At 35.1% G+C, this 17,079-nt stretch overlaps 2 pseudogenes; one reads left to right on the forward strand and one right to left on the reverse strand.

Annotated features, from left to right (window-relative positions):
- Positions 1-8,034: 8,034 nt before the first annotated feature.
- Positions 8,035-12,117, forward strand: LOC130048599 (uncharacterized; annotated as a pseudogene).
- Positions 12,118-12,275: 158 nt separating this feature from the next.
- LOC130048600 (putative nuclease HARBI1) lies at positions 12,276-16,131 on the reverse strand (annotated as a pseudogene).
- Between the last annotated feature and the right edge of the window lie 948 nt (positions 16,132-17,079).

Raw genomic sequence — 17,079 nt, forward strand, 5'->3', positions numbered from 1 at the left:
AAAAATTATTATTCGTTCGGACGAATTAGCAGTTCGTTCGGACGAATTAGCTATTCGTTCGGACAAATTAGTAATTCGTTCGGACGAATTAGCAATTTGTTCGGACGAAATGGAAATTCGTTCGGACAAATTAGCAATTCGTTCGGACGAATTAACTATTTTTTCGGACAAATTAGTAATTCGTTCTGACGAATTAGCAATTTGTTCGGACGAAGTAGAAATTCGTTCGAACGAATAAGTAAATTTGTTCGGGCAAATTAGTAATTTGTTCGGACGAGTTAGCAATTTGTTCGGACGAATTTGTTATTAGCTATAAGGCAACGCCAATGCCGTAGTGAAACATCGTAAAGTGGTGGTTGGGAAGCACAAAACTTAAATTGGGGCGCATCCTAAAATGGGATTCAATTCCAAAATATTCCATATAAACATCATAAAGATGGCGACGGTAAATACAGTAAACTACATAATCACCCCCCCAACCCCTGAAATAACAAGCTAAAAATGGTGGGAATCCCTACACCTTGCTCAGTCTTAAAAGTTTGAGGTAGGCCTCAAGCCCTGACGAGTATCCGCTGCCAACCTTCCCTACAAGCTTATAGATATCTGTATATGAATGTATACCTACATGTACATGTATCTACAGAGCTCTCTATAAAGACACGATGAAAATGTCCCTTAAATTCAGCATATATCATTTTGTCCTATCGAAAAACTTTTTGTCCGAACAAAGTTTTTTGTTCGGACAAAAAAAAAAAAAAAAAAAAATCGTTCGAGCGAAAACAATTTTTTGTTCGAACAAAAAACTTTTTCGTTCGGACGAATTGCTATTTATAACTTTGTTATCCGGGTGTTTGATCAATGCACCGAACAATGGCGGAGAGTAATCGTGGTGATGGTAGTAGCATAGAATTGTCACGGATTTTTAAATCGAAAGAGGATACATCCAAAAATATATATTTGAAAGAGGTTGAGGTGTGGAAGCCGCCTTAAGGTTCCCATTATATTCAGGGCAAAACCCTAGTGGGGGTCCAGGAAGTGAAGGCCCCGGAAGCTCTTGAGTTCTGAGGCATATAGAAAGAAGTCTAGTCATATAATAAAAATAAAGTTGGGTAATTTTAAGGAGGGGGGGGGTTGTCAAAAAATTAATAATCTACAAAAAACTGCTTTTATGAGGATGTTACAAAATTTATTGATTTCTACAATAATTAAGGACAGTTATCATAAACTTAGCAAAGGTTTACTAATGCGTAAAAAGATACAGGAAATGCTAACTACTTTTTTTTAAAGTCAAAAATAGAGAGTAAACAATAAAAGGCGAGGGTTGAAAGTGCGAGGTCCCTCGTATTCTCGACGCTCACCTATTATTTTTACTTTCTATTTTTTTTTTAATATAAATTTTTGATTTACATCTTACAATCTCGCGATCTCTACTTTCGTGTTTTAAACGCTTGATGTACAATGCAATATTGTCGCAGTCACACTGTCATCCGGAGGTTGCAGGTTGTTCTCTTCCATTAAAACACAGCATAGTTCAAATACATCTCCGTCGCATGAGTAGGACCCTTTGAAGGTACATTCCTCTTTGCAGTTACAAATTTTCTCCATCAATACGGGGCATACATGGTGTTCTGCGTCATACAGATGGAGCAGTATGTAAATTATAATAGGTCTACCGCTTGCAGCGATTTGATGTGGATTTTTACGCATTATATGCGTGTTCCAAAGATGAATGACTTCATTTAGTTCCTCCTAAAACAATAGTGATGTTCATAATTATTCATGTCGATGCAATGGCGTAGTCACACAGGAAAAGGTTGGTTGGGGGGGGGGGGGGTTGCACAACCCAGAAAAGTTGGGGGATCAAATAAATACAAAAAAGAAAATATACTGCAAAACCTAACATCCAAACGGTCAAAATCCTAAATTGTGGGAGAAGGAGGTTAGTCGTGGTGGTGCTCTTGCCTCCCCCCTACTTTGTTGAGTGGAGGGGTCACGAGTCTCCTCTGCCCCCCCCCCCCCCCCCCCCCACACACACACACCACCCGACCTATTCTATGCAATGATGAAACCAATTATGAGCCAGCCCCATACAAGTTCAAATTACATGCAGCGTTGGTCTGTTGCCTGTCTGTTCATTTTTCACATTTAAGTCAAGATCCAGTTTTACCCACACAGGACAGCATTATTTTTTAGGTGAATGGGGTTTAGGTTTGTTAAATAAGGGAAAAGACTTCTTTCCAAGAGGAAATAAAAACAAAAATATTTACAAGTAATTTTCAATAGTCTTTAACAAACAATATAAAATAACTTATAAACAAAAGTATCTTATTCAAATCAGGTCATTGCCTTCTGAAATTAGAAGGAGTTCGCCATGTTTTTATTTTTATACCCCCGTCGTCAGATTATGTTATGGCGCTGTCCATGCGTCTTTCTGACTGTCCGTCCGAGATCATGTTTTTTCCCGGATTTTTTCTATAATGGATGCATGTACGGCTTTGAAATTTGGTCACAATTTCTCTCTCAAAAAGCGTGAGAGTGAGTTTGCATTTCAGCTGGATTGGTGCACCTTGACCTACTTTAGGTCTATAAGTATGTTAACAGTTTTTTGGATCTTTTCTCGTTGCGGATACAGATATTGCCCTGAAATTTAGTCATAAGCTTCCTCTCAGAGGAATACAAGTTCAGTTTGCATTTCCACTGGATTGGTCCGTCCGTCCATGACCTATGTTAGAACTAAAAGTAGGTCAAACAGTTTTCCGGACTTTTTTTCAATATGGATGCAGATATTGCCCTGAAATTTAGTCACAAGCCTCCTCTTGGAGGAATACAAGTTCAGTTAGCATTTCAGCTAGATTGGTGTACCATGACCTATTTTGGGGGTAGAAGTAGATCAAACAGTTTTCCAGATTTGTTTTCTTTATGGATACAGGTCTTGCCCTGAACTTTTGTCACAACCTCCCTCTCAGAGAAATACATAATCAGTTCACTTTTCAATTTAATTGATGCACCATGACTTGCTTTAGGGCTAAAAAGTAAGTCAAAGAGTTTTCTGGAATTTTCCTCATCATAGAAACAGATATTGCACTGACATTTTGTCACAACCTTCCTCTCAGAGAAATACATAATCAGTTCACTTGACTGATAGATGGGTGCACTTAGACCTACTTTAAGACTTTTACCAGTTGAATTTCACTGTCCGACAGGCGTATGTTGTACCGTTTGCGGTACTCTTGTTACATGAATGGAATCAAGTGTGGAATTGGTGTTTTACTTTATTGTGAAAGACTAGCCAAAACGTTTGATCAAAGTTCAAGGAGTAAATATTTGTCGAGAAAATCGCCAGTGAATTTATCTTCGTTTTTTAATTCCTGAAAATGAGATATCCAGAACTGCGTGTTTTGACTTCTCAAATATGACCACCAGTCCTCTATCCTCTGATTATGGTTTCTTGAACCATACAAAAAACATCGATTAGAGAACTCATCCTGGTGTTCATATCGTAAAAAAATCTAAATATTTTCAACATGACACGTCTGACATGAAATAACTTGCTATTGCAGCAGGGTCACTATTTGTTGTAAACACCTCCAGCCAAATCACGTATCTAGAGTACCTATCAATGCATCCATTACTGCATACAGATACCTAAGGGTTTTAGTTTGTCGTAAGAGTCTATATGCCACACGAAGTCCGAACCAGGATTTGTATAAACACGCCGTCTTAGTCTCCCTCTACTACGAAGTTACACACCTATAACGGATCAATTTTCTGAAGCAGAAGTCGAACAGTTTCTTGTGTCACGGTATACCCGGACTGTTGAAGATGCATTAATTTATATCCACGAAGTTTGTCTGATGTCTCCATTTTTCCTTCAATGAATAAAGCCACTGAAAGAAAATCAGAATATTGCTTTCTTCTAAACAGTTAAGCGGAAGAAAGGACTCTTTTAAGCGTTCGCTTGCTTATCACAATGTTATTAAACTCTGCCATTTAATGTAAAATTTCACCTTGATTCAATCCAAGAAAATGGTAAAACTGTACCTTTTCCAGTAACGCCATCTTTATCTTATGATTCTTTCATATTTTCAACACAAAAGAGTTCTAATTAGTATTTCGTCCGAACGAATTCTAATTCGTCCGAACAAATAACTTATTTGTCCGAACAAATTACTAATTCGTCCGAACGAATACCTAATTCGTCCGAACAAATTGCTAATTCGTCCGAATGAATTTCTATTTCGTCCAAACAAATGGGTAAATCGTCCGAATGAATTGCCGTACGGCGGCGTAGAGAGGCCAAATAAAAAATATATATCATTCGTTCGGACGAATTAGAAATGCGTTCGGACGAATTGCCCATTTGTTCGGACGAAATAGAAATTCGTTCGGACGAATTAGCAATATACTCTCCGCTCAATATCTTGAGAACCCTTTACTTGACAGACATTAAACTTGGTACACTGGTACATCATCAAGATAAGATGACCCCTGTTGAATTTCAGATCACATAGTCAAAGGTGAAGGGTCAACCTGAACATTGGAATATACTGTCTGCTCAATATCTTGAGAACCCTTTGCTTGACAGACATTAAACTTGGTACACTGGTAAATCATCAGGAGAAGATGACACCTATTGATTTTGAGGTCGCGTGGTCAAATGTCAAGGGACAAATGGACATAGGAATATACTGTCCGTTCAATATCTTGAGAACCATTTGCTTGACAAACATCAAACTTGGTACAGTGGTACATCTTTAGGAGTTGATGATCCCTATTGATTATTAGGTCACATGGTCAATCCATTCTTGACATAGGAAGATATTGTCTTCTCAATATTTTGAATTGATGATACTACTCTCAATTAAACAAGTCCGTGTCGACTGGACGAGAGTAATGTACAAGCAGATCTACCAAGAACCTGTGTTGGCACAATAAGGAAGATTAATTATATCACAGAAGACTGTGTTCAGTGTGGCAAAATCAGAACTATGAGTCAGGTAAAATTTCTTTTTGAGACTCCTACTTACTATCTGCATGAATATTGAGCAAGGGCTTACAGATTCAGGTTCTTTTTCTTTTTTATTCAGAGACATGTCAGCGAAACGTCTTCCACCATCAGAACTGACACTCGGTGTCCTTATTGTAATCGTTCGTCATCTACTGTCACCCAACCACCAGTTGCTCAGATAGACGCAATAATTTCATATCAGCAGCTAGTCTCTGATACCCTAGGAAATACCTCCTACTGTCAAAGACGCTTCACCGTGTCATCGAGTTCACTTATGTTCAGGTGACTCAGGTGACACAGAAGTAACATTCGTGAAACAGCTACACAGAGGAGAGGAAACTTTGTCAAAGGGCAAGACAAACACAAACTCTTACACACAGCTGCCTTCTGCTCCTCCCTCCAGCAGCGGCGTGCAGAAATATCCAAATAACTATCAGGAAAATGCCGTCAAACCAATGACTCAAATAAAACGACAGCGGTCAGTTTCAGAGCCACCAGATCTTTTGGTGGCTGACCTCGAAAGCAAATTTGACCAATCAATGACAACATCTTCATCTTTTGAAATCCCACAACGGTCCAAGAAGCGTAAAGTGGAACTATCGTATCAAGAAATCTGTGAAATATTGAGAAATTTTCCTGGATGGGATCCTAGTGAAATAGAAAATAAGGTGTGTGCATGGCTAATGAACGATTATGACTGATTTTCATGGCACTTTTCAGTGTAGTATTGTTACTGTGTCGCAGTGATTTTTAAACATTTTTCAAAAGGGTCGTTTGGCTTTCAAATCGCATTAGGAAAATTGTCAACATTTTGATCAAATTGGAAAAACCTAATCATTATTGTAAATGTGCTATTAAAATATATCACATCATTTGAAACAAGAAATCAAACATAAATTGATGTTATTCTTTTATTTTAAATATTTAACTTTCTTCTCTTGAAGCTCTTCAAATTTTCAACTATTCTTTCTAAATCATCTAGAATTGATGCGTCTATGTCATGTCGTACATAAACTATTCTCATTGAACTTATTATTTTACAAATACGGTTTTCGCCAATTTTTATCAGTGGGAAAAGTTAAACTGGGAAAGCGATTTGTTGCTAATCTTCAGAAATATACAAAAAGTTATAAAACTAAAGAAGACCTACATGAACATGCATATTACATACAAATGTATCAAAACTGATATGCTGATTTCTGTAATAGTACCCATGGCCTGTAAATTCCCCTGATTTATACCAAAAGAAAATCTGAAAAACTTGTATTAATCCTTGATAGAAGTGTTAGAACAAAGATGTATTTTATCCATGTAAACAAATTGATATGAAGTTTGTGGATGAAACTTCCGACTTTATTTTACTTGCAAGTTTAAGAAGTCTATGACTCTATTCTATTGTAGGTTGAGCAGTCTACGACCCCTTTGTACTATTAGGTTGAGCAGTCTATGATCTTATTCTATTGTAGGTTGAGCAGTCTATGCTCTTATTTTATTGTAGGTTGAGCAGTCTTGATCTTATTTTATTATAGGTTGAGCAGTCTATGACCCTATTTTACGTGTAGGTTGAGCAGTCTATGACCCTATTTTACGTGTAGTTTGAGCAATTTATGACCTTATTTCATTGTAGGTTGAGCAGTCTATGACCTTATTTCATTGTAAGTTGAGCAGTTTATGACCCTATTTTACGTGTAGATTGAGCAGTCTATCGCCCTATTTTACATGTAGGTTGAGCAATTTATGACCTTATTTCATTGTAGGTTGAGCAGTCTATGACCTTATTTCATTGTAAGTTGAGCAGTCTATGACCCTATTTTCCGTGTAGGTTGAGCAGTCTATGGCCTTATTTTACATGTAGGTTGAGCAATTTATGACCTTAATTCATTGTAGGTTGAGCAGTCTGTGATTTCATTTTCATTGTAGATTGAACAGTCTATGACCTTATTTCATTGTAGGTTGAGCAGTCTATGACCCTATTTTACGTGTAGGTTGAGCAATTTATGACCTTATTTCATTGTAGGTTTAGCAGACTTTGACCTTATTTCATTGTAGTTTGAGCAGTCTATGACCCAATTTTACGTGTAGGTTGAGCAATTTATGACCCTATTTTACGTGTCGGTTGAGCAGTCTATGACCTTATTTCATTGTAGGTTCAACAGTCTATGACCTTATTTTATGTGTAGGTTGAGCAGTTTATGACCTTATGTTATTGTAGGTTGAGCAGTCTATGACCCGTTACTGCAAAGAAGACGGGAACTATGTAGTTTGGTATATGAGGGAAGCTCATCGTCTCGTAGTAACAGTCAGGTAAGTGATTTTAAATGGATGGAGGGGTATCAACCCTTACAATTTCTCTCGGCGAATCTAATCTATTTAGGGGTCTCACAAATACAGATTATACTTATAGTATCTTACAAATGAAACAGGATTAAAGGAAGCAAAATTTTCTATTTTGATCAATTTCAGTGGGGTAGGGAGGGGCTGATTTTGTTTGGAATTCTGTATGAATTGTTGAGATCTTAAGAAAATTATACATGTATTCCACATGTATCATTATCATTTTCTTTGTATGATTTCCTTTGAAAATTGATACCCAGTAGAGTTTATAAAGAATCTAAAGGATTTAAAATTCCCATTTAGGATTTATAAAAGAAAGTCTATACGAAGTCTGTTATTGATGTATCTATGTAGGAGTTCTATTCTCTCCCATGTCATCGGAGTGTCACGTGACATAGGTTATTTTTAATGTCCGGAGATAAGAGTCTGGGCCAAGTTTTACTAAACATCGTATACTCAAACGTAGACGTACGCGTAAACATAGTCTTTGCGATTGATTTTACGTGCGTGTAGATTGTGTTTTACAAAGCGCCGTATCTGTATCCGTAAACGTAGTTATTTACGTAGGCTTTCTCATTACTTACGACTGGAACTCTTCAAAAAAAAAGGTAGAAATGTTTTCATAGTAACGAAAGCTACGCATGCGTATTGCTTACTTTTCGTTTGCTTGACCTCTCGTCTGCTCGTCGAAAATGAACGACAAAAAGCCAAGAAAGCCCAACTGGTCGGATGCCGAGATGGACGTGTTGATTGAGGCCTACGCCAATGTAATACAAATCATAAGAGGAAAGTTCTCCCCCACGCTTACATCGGAAATGAAAAGACGGGCTTGGGAGGACGTGACAGAAAAGTAAGTACCATCGAGTGCCCCTATTGTTCACCCAGATCATAGAATATATATTTTGATGAGAATGTTAGTGACACCACTTAGTCTATAATATCAAGAAATTTCAAGGGTTTAAGAAGCGGTTAAAAAGTGAATGAAACCACTGATGTAAATTTGAACCCAAGCGATGCAATAGGCCCTAACCTATGATGTTTTGCAAATAACAATACATGTATTAAAAATTATGCATGTGTAAATGTGTAGATTTAGTGTTGTGTGTAAAGTACCACTGTTTGTTATCTTCACCTTTTCATTGAACAGGAACAATGTAAATTAAACTTTCAAACTTCTTTAAAATAAAGCGAGAAAACAAGTTGAAATCAGAAATAGCATTGTATCTGTATGAAATATACTTCAAGATCATTACGTAAGCATGATAGCGCAATGGTTAACGCAGTAAACTCGGACTATCGAGGTACCGGGTTCAAGTCCCGCAGGTTAATTACATTTTTTTAAAATTTTTTTTGTTGTTGATGTTTTATGGTTGTTAATCTTTTAAAGGATTTTTTTTCTATTTGCGTGGATTCAAAATATTTCTGGGAGGGGAATGCAAGTCTTAAGTTGATTAGGAGGGGGTGGGGGTGGGGTGGGGGTTGCAAACCACAACTTGTGGCACAAGGTGGTTGAGAGGGGATGTAATAAGTAAAGGTCAAATTTATACATAAAACTATGTTTATTCACCAATATCCAGGGTCAAGTAAATTTACAAGTTCATGGTAAATCAACTTTTCTTAGTAAATGAACAGCTATATATGTAATTGGCAAGTTTTTCAATAATATTGTTACATTCGTTGCTCATAAGCCAGATAAAGTTTTCTCTATTGCACAGGTTTATAAAATTCTTGCACAAATTTTCATAAACTCTATGAATGGTTTTCTTAGGTGTTGGTATGCTATACATTTTATGTACAGAAACCCTTTTTAAAATGTATTTAATTTTCCATTACCCCATCCCTGTACAGGGTGAATGCTGTAACAGTGTCCTGTATGAGAACTGTGGAAGAAACAAAAAAAGAGGATACAAGACAGTCAGTCCAGTGTTAAGAAGAAGGAAGCATGTAGGGAAGAAGAAGCTTCCAAAACAGGTGGCGGACCCTGTTCTGAAGTTTTGTTTAAGCCCTGGGAGTTGATTGTGAGTACTGGTAACATACAGATCTTCATGAGAAAGAGAACATTTTCTTCCATGTTTTATCCAGCTTTTAAATGTTAAAGCCCATTTCATATTTATGGGGAATTTTTGAGAATGTAATCATGAAATTCCAGGGGAGGGGTAGGATGGGGGACATGATACTCAGATTATAATATCTCTAAAATCGCATATAAATTGATTGAGTAGTGATTATTATCTATATTGAAAGACTTGGATGATTATAGAAAATTAATTAAAATATATGATTTTAATGATCGCAAAATGTGCATATTGTCGGGCAGGAGGAGGATCCAATTATTTTCCTAAAAGTTATAGTGGATCTAAGAGGGATGTAGCTTGTACTCCTATGTGGCTTATTTTTTCTCCACACCATGCAGTACATTAAGGGGAGGAGGTTTCAGTTGAAGCACTTCCAATTTGGGGAACTCTGAGACATTTGTTTTTCATAAAAACAGTCTCTATGGTCAATAATGAAACAGTTATTAAAAAAAAAAGATATGCAAAACTTATATAGACACTTTAGTGACTTGATTTTTTTTTTGGAAGCAACACATATTCCATACTAAATTCATTTTATTCATTTTTCTTAGCTACTTGGTACCATTCCCAAAGAAGCCATACATGGTCTGGAAGGTGGAGTGGATACAGGACGAGAGGAAAATAAATGTAAATTTCTTTTTATATATAAATTGTGTTAACCAGACTGTGACTTCTCCATATATGTATGCCAAGATCATGATGATAATGATACATGCATTTCCAAATTTTGTACTAGCTCTTTTAATATTATGAAAATATATGATATACAGGTTATACACTGGAGAAATCTTCCACTTCCACTGACAGTTGTCCTGGAGCAACAGGAGATTGTGTTGTGACAGCACAATGTATATCTGGTAAATATATTTATCAACTACATGTAGCTACTTCGTTTTCGAGTTGAACCTATTAGCTATACTTTAAAATACACATATGGCAATTTGTATAGAACATCTGCTGATAAATAAATACACATGATTAACTTAGCATATTATTTGACATGTTATTATATTTCAACTCACCATATGAAAATTCGGCAGTTTTAGAAAAGTTGGTGTACTTTTTCTTACACAATTACAAAATATTTAAAGTCAGATTGCTTGTAACTGAAATCTACATGTTCATGTGCAAATTTTATATGTATCCATATATATGCTATGTATTATAATGATCTTGGAAATTTCAGAATCTGTTGTGGACATAACTGCAGAGGAAACTTTTATTTCATCTACAAGTATTTATGTATACTGAATTTTGCTTGGGATGAGAAAAAGGGAATGATATTGATATACATAATAATATTTATCCCCCAAAGAAGGGGGGCATATTGCTTTGCACCTATCGGCCGGTAGACCACATGTTGTCCACGCAATATATTAAGAACCATTCACTTGATCGTAATGATATTTCATATGTGGACCCCTATTGTCAAAATGTCAATCTACTATGGACATAGGAAGACTTTGCCCACTCAATATCTTTAGAATCCTTTGCTTGACAGACATCAAACTTGGTACCCTGGTACATCCCTAAGAGTAAATGGCCCCTATTGATTTTGAGGTCACATGTTCAAGGGTACACTGGTACAACATAAGGAGTAGATGACCCTATTGATTTTTATGTCACATGGTCAATCCACTCTGGACATAGAAAGATATTGTTTGCTCAGTATTTTGAATTGATGATACTACTATCAATTAAATGATGTGTGTGTATAACCCTTTTCAGTTTTGCACCATGGGGGCATATATTCATTACAAACATCTCTTGTTTAAATTGCATTCTGATTTCTTACATGCATATTGCAGTATATTAATATTGGGATAAATGATAATGAAACCGGTCATTGGAAATTATTAATTAAATAATAAGGTACTTGTAAAAAAAAAAAAAAGGTCTGTTTGTAGCAAGGTTAATATGGTACCCTAACACTGCAAAATACATGTATTGTAGATCATTCTCAAAAATTTTCTTTATAATAACAGCATCACAGGAGGTCTCTATGAAGAGGAGGATTAGAGAACCAGTGGGAAGGAGAAAGTTTATGAACTATGGTAATGATTAAAGCATTAGAACATTTCCTATGAATGCAAGGTGAAGATAACGAACAGTGATCAATCTCATAACTCCTACAAGCAATACAAAATAGATAGTTGGGCAAACAAGGACCCCTGGACATATCATTCCATAAAAACAAACATGTACAGTTCACATCTGTATATTATCATGAAAATTTGAAAATTGTAATTATGTTTTTACTACCAAACACTTTTGATATGTTTAAAGATATTCAGGTGTTTCATACCACCATAAAAAATATGAACAAATTACTGGTACATTTACCTTGCTATCTACAAACCAAGGTGAATTCAGGTGTGATTTGGAGCATATTTTAAACATGTTACACCAATTTCCTGTCGAGTATGTTCTATTTTATACTTTTTAATTCTCTAAAAAAAATATTTTAACAATCAATTGTATGAAAGGAATAAAATTTTGAATTTCAATTTAAGAAATGGAAGACCTGATGGAATTGAAAAGAAAGAGATTGGAACAGGAAGAGAGAAAAGTAATGGCACTGGAGAGAATTGCGATCGCCCTAGAGAGACAGATTCACCGTTCAGCAGACTCTCTCTCTCCTCTTTCTGTCTCTCCTATCATTAAATTTTGTTAACAGCTTAACACATTTTGTTGCCTTCGCTCTCTGATAGTTATTTTATCTTTTTAATAGATGAGAGAAATGGTCACTTCAGAAATGTGTTTACTTATAATGTTCATCGGTGCTGGGACTTTTGAGAAAAAATAAATCGTACACATGTACACATGGTTGATATTACTTTTTTTTATTTTAAGCCTTATTAAAGTCTGGAGGCGACCTGTTGTCTTAAATTCCTTGCAGTCTGTGCTGCTGCTCCATGGTACACAGCATTGTTCTGCTGGTTGGCCACAACTTCACCTTGTCGCAAAGGGATCTTTTCATTTATTACCTTATTGTGCAGTCTCATACATGTCTCGATTATTAAGGAACACTTCTCCGGTTTAAAGGGAAGATAACCTCCGCTGCTGTGTAAACACCTATAAGAAAATGTTAACTTTAATTTTACTTCATTTTTACTTACTGGTATTAATAGTGTTTTGTATGGATACATGTAGTTGTAATTCCTTATTTACCTGAACCTTGACTTCAGCACCCCATAGGCTCGTTCCACCACATTTCTGGTCTTGCAGGGCGCCACATTGTAACGCTCCTCAGCAGGTCTGGATGGGGTGCTACATGGAGTCATCAGGTTATCCTTAAGAGGGTAACCTGAATCTCCCAGTAACCACCCTCCTCTTGGTAAGGTATCCAATATTTCAGGCAGACTGGAATTATTGAATATGTACGAATCGTGAGTGCTTCCAGGAAATCTGCAATTGATGTTAATGAACCTACAATGCAAATACATAAGTGATGTATTTATTTGTCATATTATGTGTTGGAGGCTACAACTTCCTTACATATATACTGTAAATCTGATTTTTATGTAATGATTGATTTGTGTTGCTTGTGTTGACACTAACAGACAAATCAAGTTTAATTGAATAAACTTTAAGTGCAAAAAGGTCATGTTTAGAACACTATAGCCCAATAAAAAGTATTGCGACCCCAATTTTTCTTTTTAATTTCCTAATTCTCCTTCAATGTGGTAATCAAAAATACACTTCCCAAAAAATTGACATTACTCCAAATGTCAGATGCGAACCTCTTTAATTGTAGTGCATCGGATCAATTGGCAAAATATATTTTCAAAACAGATTTATATAAAAAAGAAAGGTTTGATTGTTTGTACCTTTTAGACCAGTGCAAGAAAAACTCATGAATACATGTACATTGGGACAGCATTGAAAAAATAAAAGTACCTCATGATTGCATCCACCACTCCTTGAACATTCAAGGCATGGAAATTTTTCCTGGACACAAACACAGGCTCCATATCGCCACTCATTCTTCGGATAGGAATAAGTGTCCCATCAATGGCACAACATTCGGAAATCTGGCTATCCCATGAAACTCCTCCTTTATCTTATTAAGCTTTGTTGCATCATTAGGAAAACTAATGTTGTTGAGGAACATATTCAATGCCCTGCACACCCTTGGTAGAATTACGCACACAGATGCCTTTGAAACGCCATGTATGTCCCCCACTTCCGAGAAGAAATCAGCTTTTGCGAGATATCGCAATGTACACAACACCTAAAGTTTTAATTTAAAAAAAACAACAATATTGATAAAAAATAACGAATTTCCATTCCTCATATTATAATGATAAACTAATTGCTTAAACCCCTTTGTTTGTGAAATACAGGGTATATCGTTTTTGTTTGTTGTTAAATAAACATAGTAAGTCCTCCTCTCCCCTTTAGCATTCCATGTTTTAGATTTATTCCTCTTTAAAGATATCTCATAACTTTTATAAAATATCTCATAAAGTTAAAAGATATCTTAAAAAGTTGATGAGATATCCTATATCCTTCATAAGATTTTTTATAAAATATATGAGATATATCTATGGAGTGCCAAATTAACATGAACTCAAATAATTATATATATTTTTCAGTATTTGAAGATATCATAAATTCAATATTATTGCTCACATCTATTGAATTAATACTCGCATCAAATCAATTATCTTGCTCTCAACATATTGAATTAATGCGTACATCAATTCAATTCTCTGTATGATCAATTCAGAATAATTAATACTATCCATAATTCCAATAATGTTCGCAAAAATTCAGAGATCAGTAATTGAATTGTTGCACGCATCAAATGAATTGATATCTTCAATTATTTGAGCTAATGTTAATTTGACAATGCATAGTTATCTTATCTTATATCTTATTAACGTTTTCGATAAGATATTGCATACTCTATACGAAATCTTACTTCCTATATAGTATAACTGCTATAAGATATCTTATAACTTTTATAAAATACCTTATAAAAGGAAAGTTTTTAAGATATATATTACATTTTATAAGATATCTCATAATTTACAGTTTATAAGATATCTCATAAACTTTATAATATATCTTATAACTTTTATAAGATATGTTATAAATTTCATAAGATACGTTATAAAACTTATAAAGTCTATGACGCATCTCGTAAAATATCTTACAATCAATTCAGATATACGTATTAAAAGAAATCTTTTATAATTCATAAGCTATATCTTATGAATGAATTTTTATAAGATATCCTTTGAACTTTATGACATATCTTAAAATATATAAATTAAATATCACATGTCATACCCCCCTCCCCCCCCCCCCACATTTGATGACTACTTAAATATTTTGATTCACACCCCCTCCCCCTTTCAAATGCTTGTGTGCACACCGTTGTGCTAATGTTTACAAAGAAACGTAACATTTCTACACTTTTTTTTTTCATTTTCACAATTACATAACAAGTTTCACTTTCCAAAATTAATTTTTGCTATTTTATTATCAAGATGAAAATTTTGGAATGCAATTGGAATATATTCCAGAATACAAAAGAATATAATTCATTTTTTAGAGATGTATCTTACATAAGTTACAATATGTTTAGTTCGTAGATTTGAGAACGGAATTTTTGAGGTAGATTTAAGATTGAAGGTACATGTTGCAGCATTTCTTAAATTAGATTTCTGTATACATGTATGCGTCCTGTTTTATTTCAAATTTCTATTTTTATGTCTATGCATCCAATTATATATCATTAGTGCTCTGTGTTTTTTTAATGCTATATAGTCGGTTAAAGAGCTCTTAGCTCATGTTTATTGTTTACCTGTATATAGTTCCGACTTTAAATAAAAATTACTCACTTACTTGCTTTATTTATTAATATAAGGTCAGGTTAAATTATCCTAATTACGAGTGTTGAAACACTGTGATATATACATATATAGAAGGGAAAAAAAACACAATTATAGTCAATTGTGTAAGATTCGTGAAATTTTTACACTTTACACAGATAGCTGCTGCAACATGTACCTTCAAATTTGTAATGCAGACAAAATATCAATAGTGATATTGTGAACAGATGAATGAAACCCGTTGTGACATGACAAAGACAGACATTTATTTTAAATGTTAACAATCAAAGTGCTTATGAGATTTGATATGGATTAAAACATTTATTATATTGTCTTTAAAAAATGAGACACGTTTAGTGCATACATGTAATTCTTGTATCTTCATGTAAATGCGTTTATTTCTGTGACACCTCCCCCCATCACTTCTTAAGTATTTCAAACATCTTTCATTTCTTTAAATTTTTAATTGTTTTGCTTGTGCGTATTCAGTTCAAAACATACTTTTTTTTATGATTTTCAAAATGCTAATAGAAATCTACATGTAATATATGAATTACTTCATAAATCGAATCATTTCATGAACGGGCAAACAAGTGCATAAGTAATCAAGGGAGACAATTTAAACATGTTTACATTGGTGATGGATGCATTTTGATCCAAGTCCCTGCAACTGTGTTGGAATTGAGTGTGATCGGTTTGTAGAGGGTCTCACATTGGCGTCGACACCATCAATGAGCTCGAGAATAATTCTTCTTGGAAATCTGTACCTGGAAATCAGGTATACATCGTCTAAAGCGTCTAACCCTTGACTTCTATCACGGGAAACCCTTTCACGACGAAGTGCTCTTTGGAAAAAAATGTACGCCGTCATTTTGATAACGCTACATGGTCGCTACGGCTGTTTAACGTCACATGGAAAATCTGACGTAAATCTACGCCAAATGGTAAGATACGACGTTTAGTAAAACGCAAAATTAACGTAATCTACGCGTACGTCTAGACTTACGTCTACGTTTGAGGATACGATGTTTAGTAAAACTCGGCCCTGTTACATGTAAATGACTGGTACATGTGATTTTTCTGAGATCTAAACAATATTAGACAAAGACAAATATGTGCTTGGAGTTTGACAGACTTATTTGGAAATGCGTGACATCTGAATATACATATGTATAATCTGCTCCCAGCGTATCAACATGAAGCGTATAAGATGTAAAAGGGAATTACATGTAATGCCACGATTAGCAGAATGTTGGATGATTCTATTATTATCTTCTTTTTCATATTTGCAGCCACATGAGGAAGTTGGTCCATTATGCGGTTTTCTCAGAGCGACACAGCAACGGTCAAGATTGGTTCTATTTTTTTGCAGAGCATAAATTCCCCGATATTCGCTCCTTGTTAAGATATCACATGGAAAATGGCCTTGATCCCCAGGTGACACGGAGAGGTGAAGGTCGAAGAGATTTCGATACACAACGAAATTTACGAAGCAGTTGAAAAGAAGCGATTTTGTCTCATGTTTCTCTGAAATATCCGCGGCGTCCACAGCCTGCCAAAGCAAGCGATATATTTTAACACTTCGCACCATATGGCTACATTTAGTTCTGATTAACTAATATCATAAGACATGTACAACATGCATTAACAAACCAATTATATAGCATCCGACTCATCGGGCTAGTAAAAGCTAATAGTATTACCAAGCCAATTATATAGCATCCGACTCATCGGGCTAGTAAAAACTAATAGTATTATGAAAAAGTTCAGTATATATTTGAATTTATTTTATTTGTTCAAGAACCTTGTACATGTACAT

This window comes from Ostrea edulis, chromosome 7 (assembly GCF_947568905.1).
Source record: "Ostrea edulis chromosome 7, xbOstEdul1.1, whole genome shotgun sequence".
Classification (NCBI taxonomy): Eukaryota; Metazoa; Mollusca; class Bivalvia; order Ostreida; family Ostreidae; genus Ostrea; species Ostrea edulis.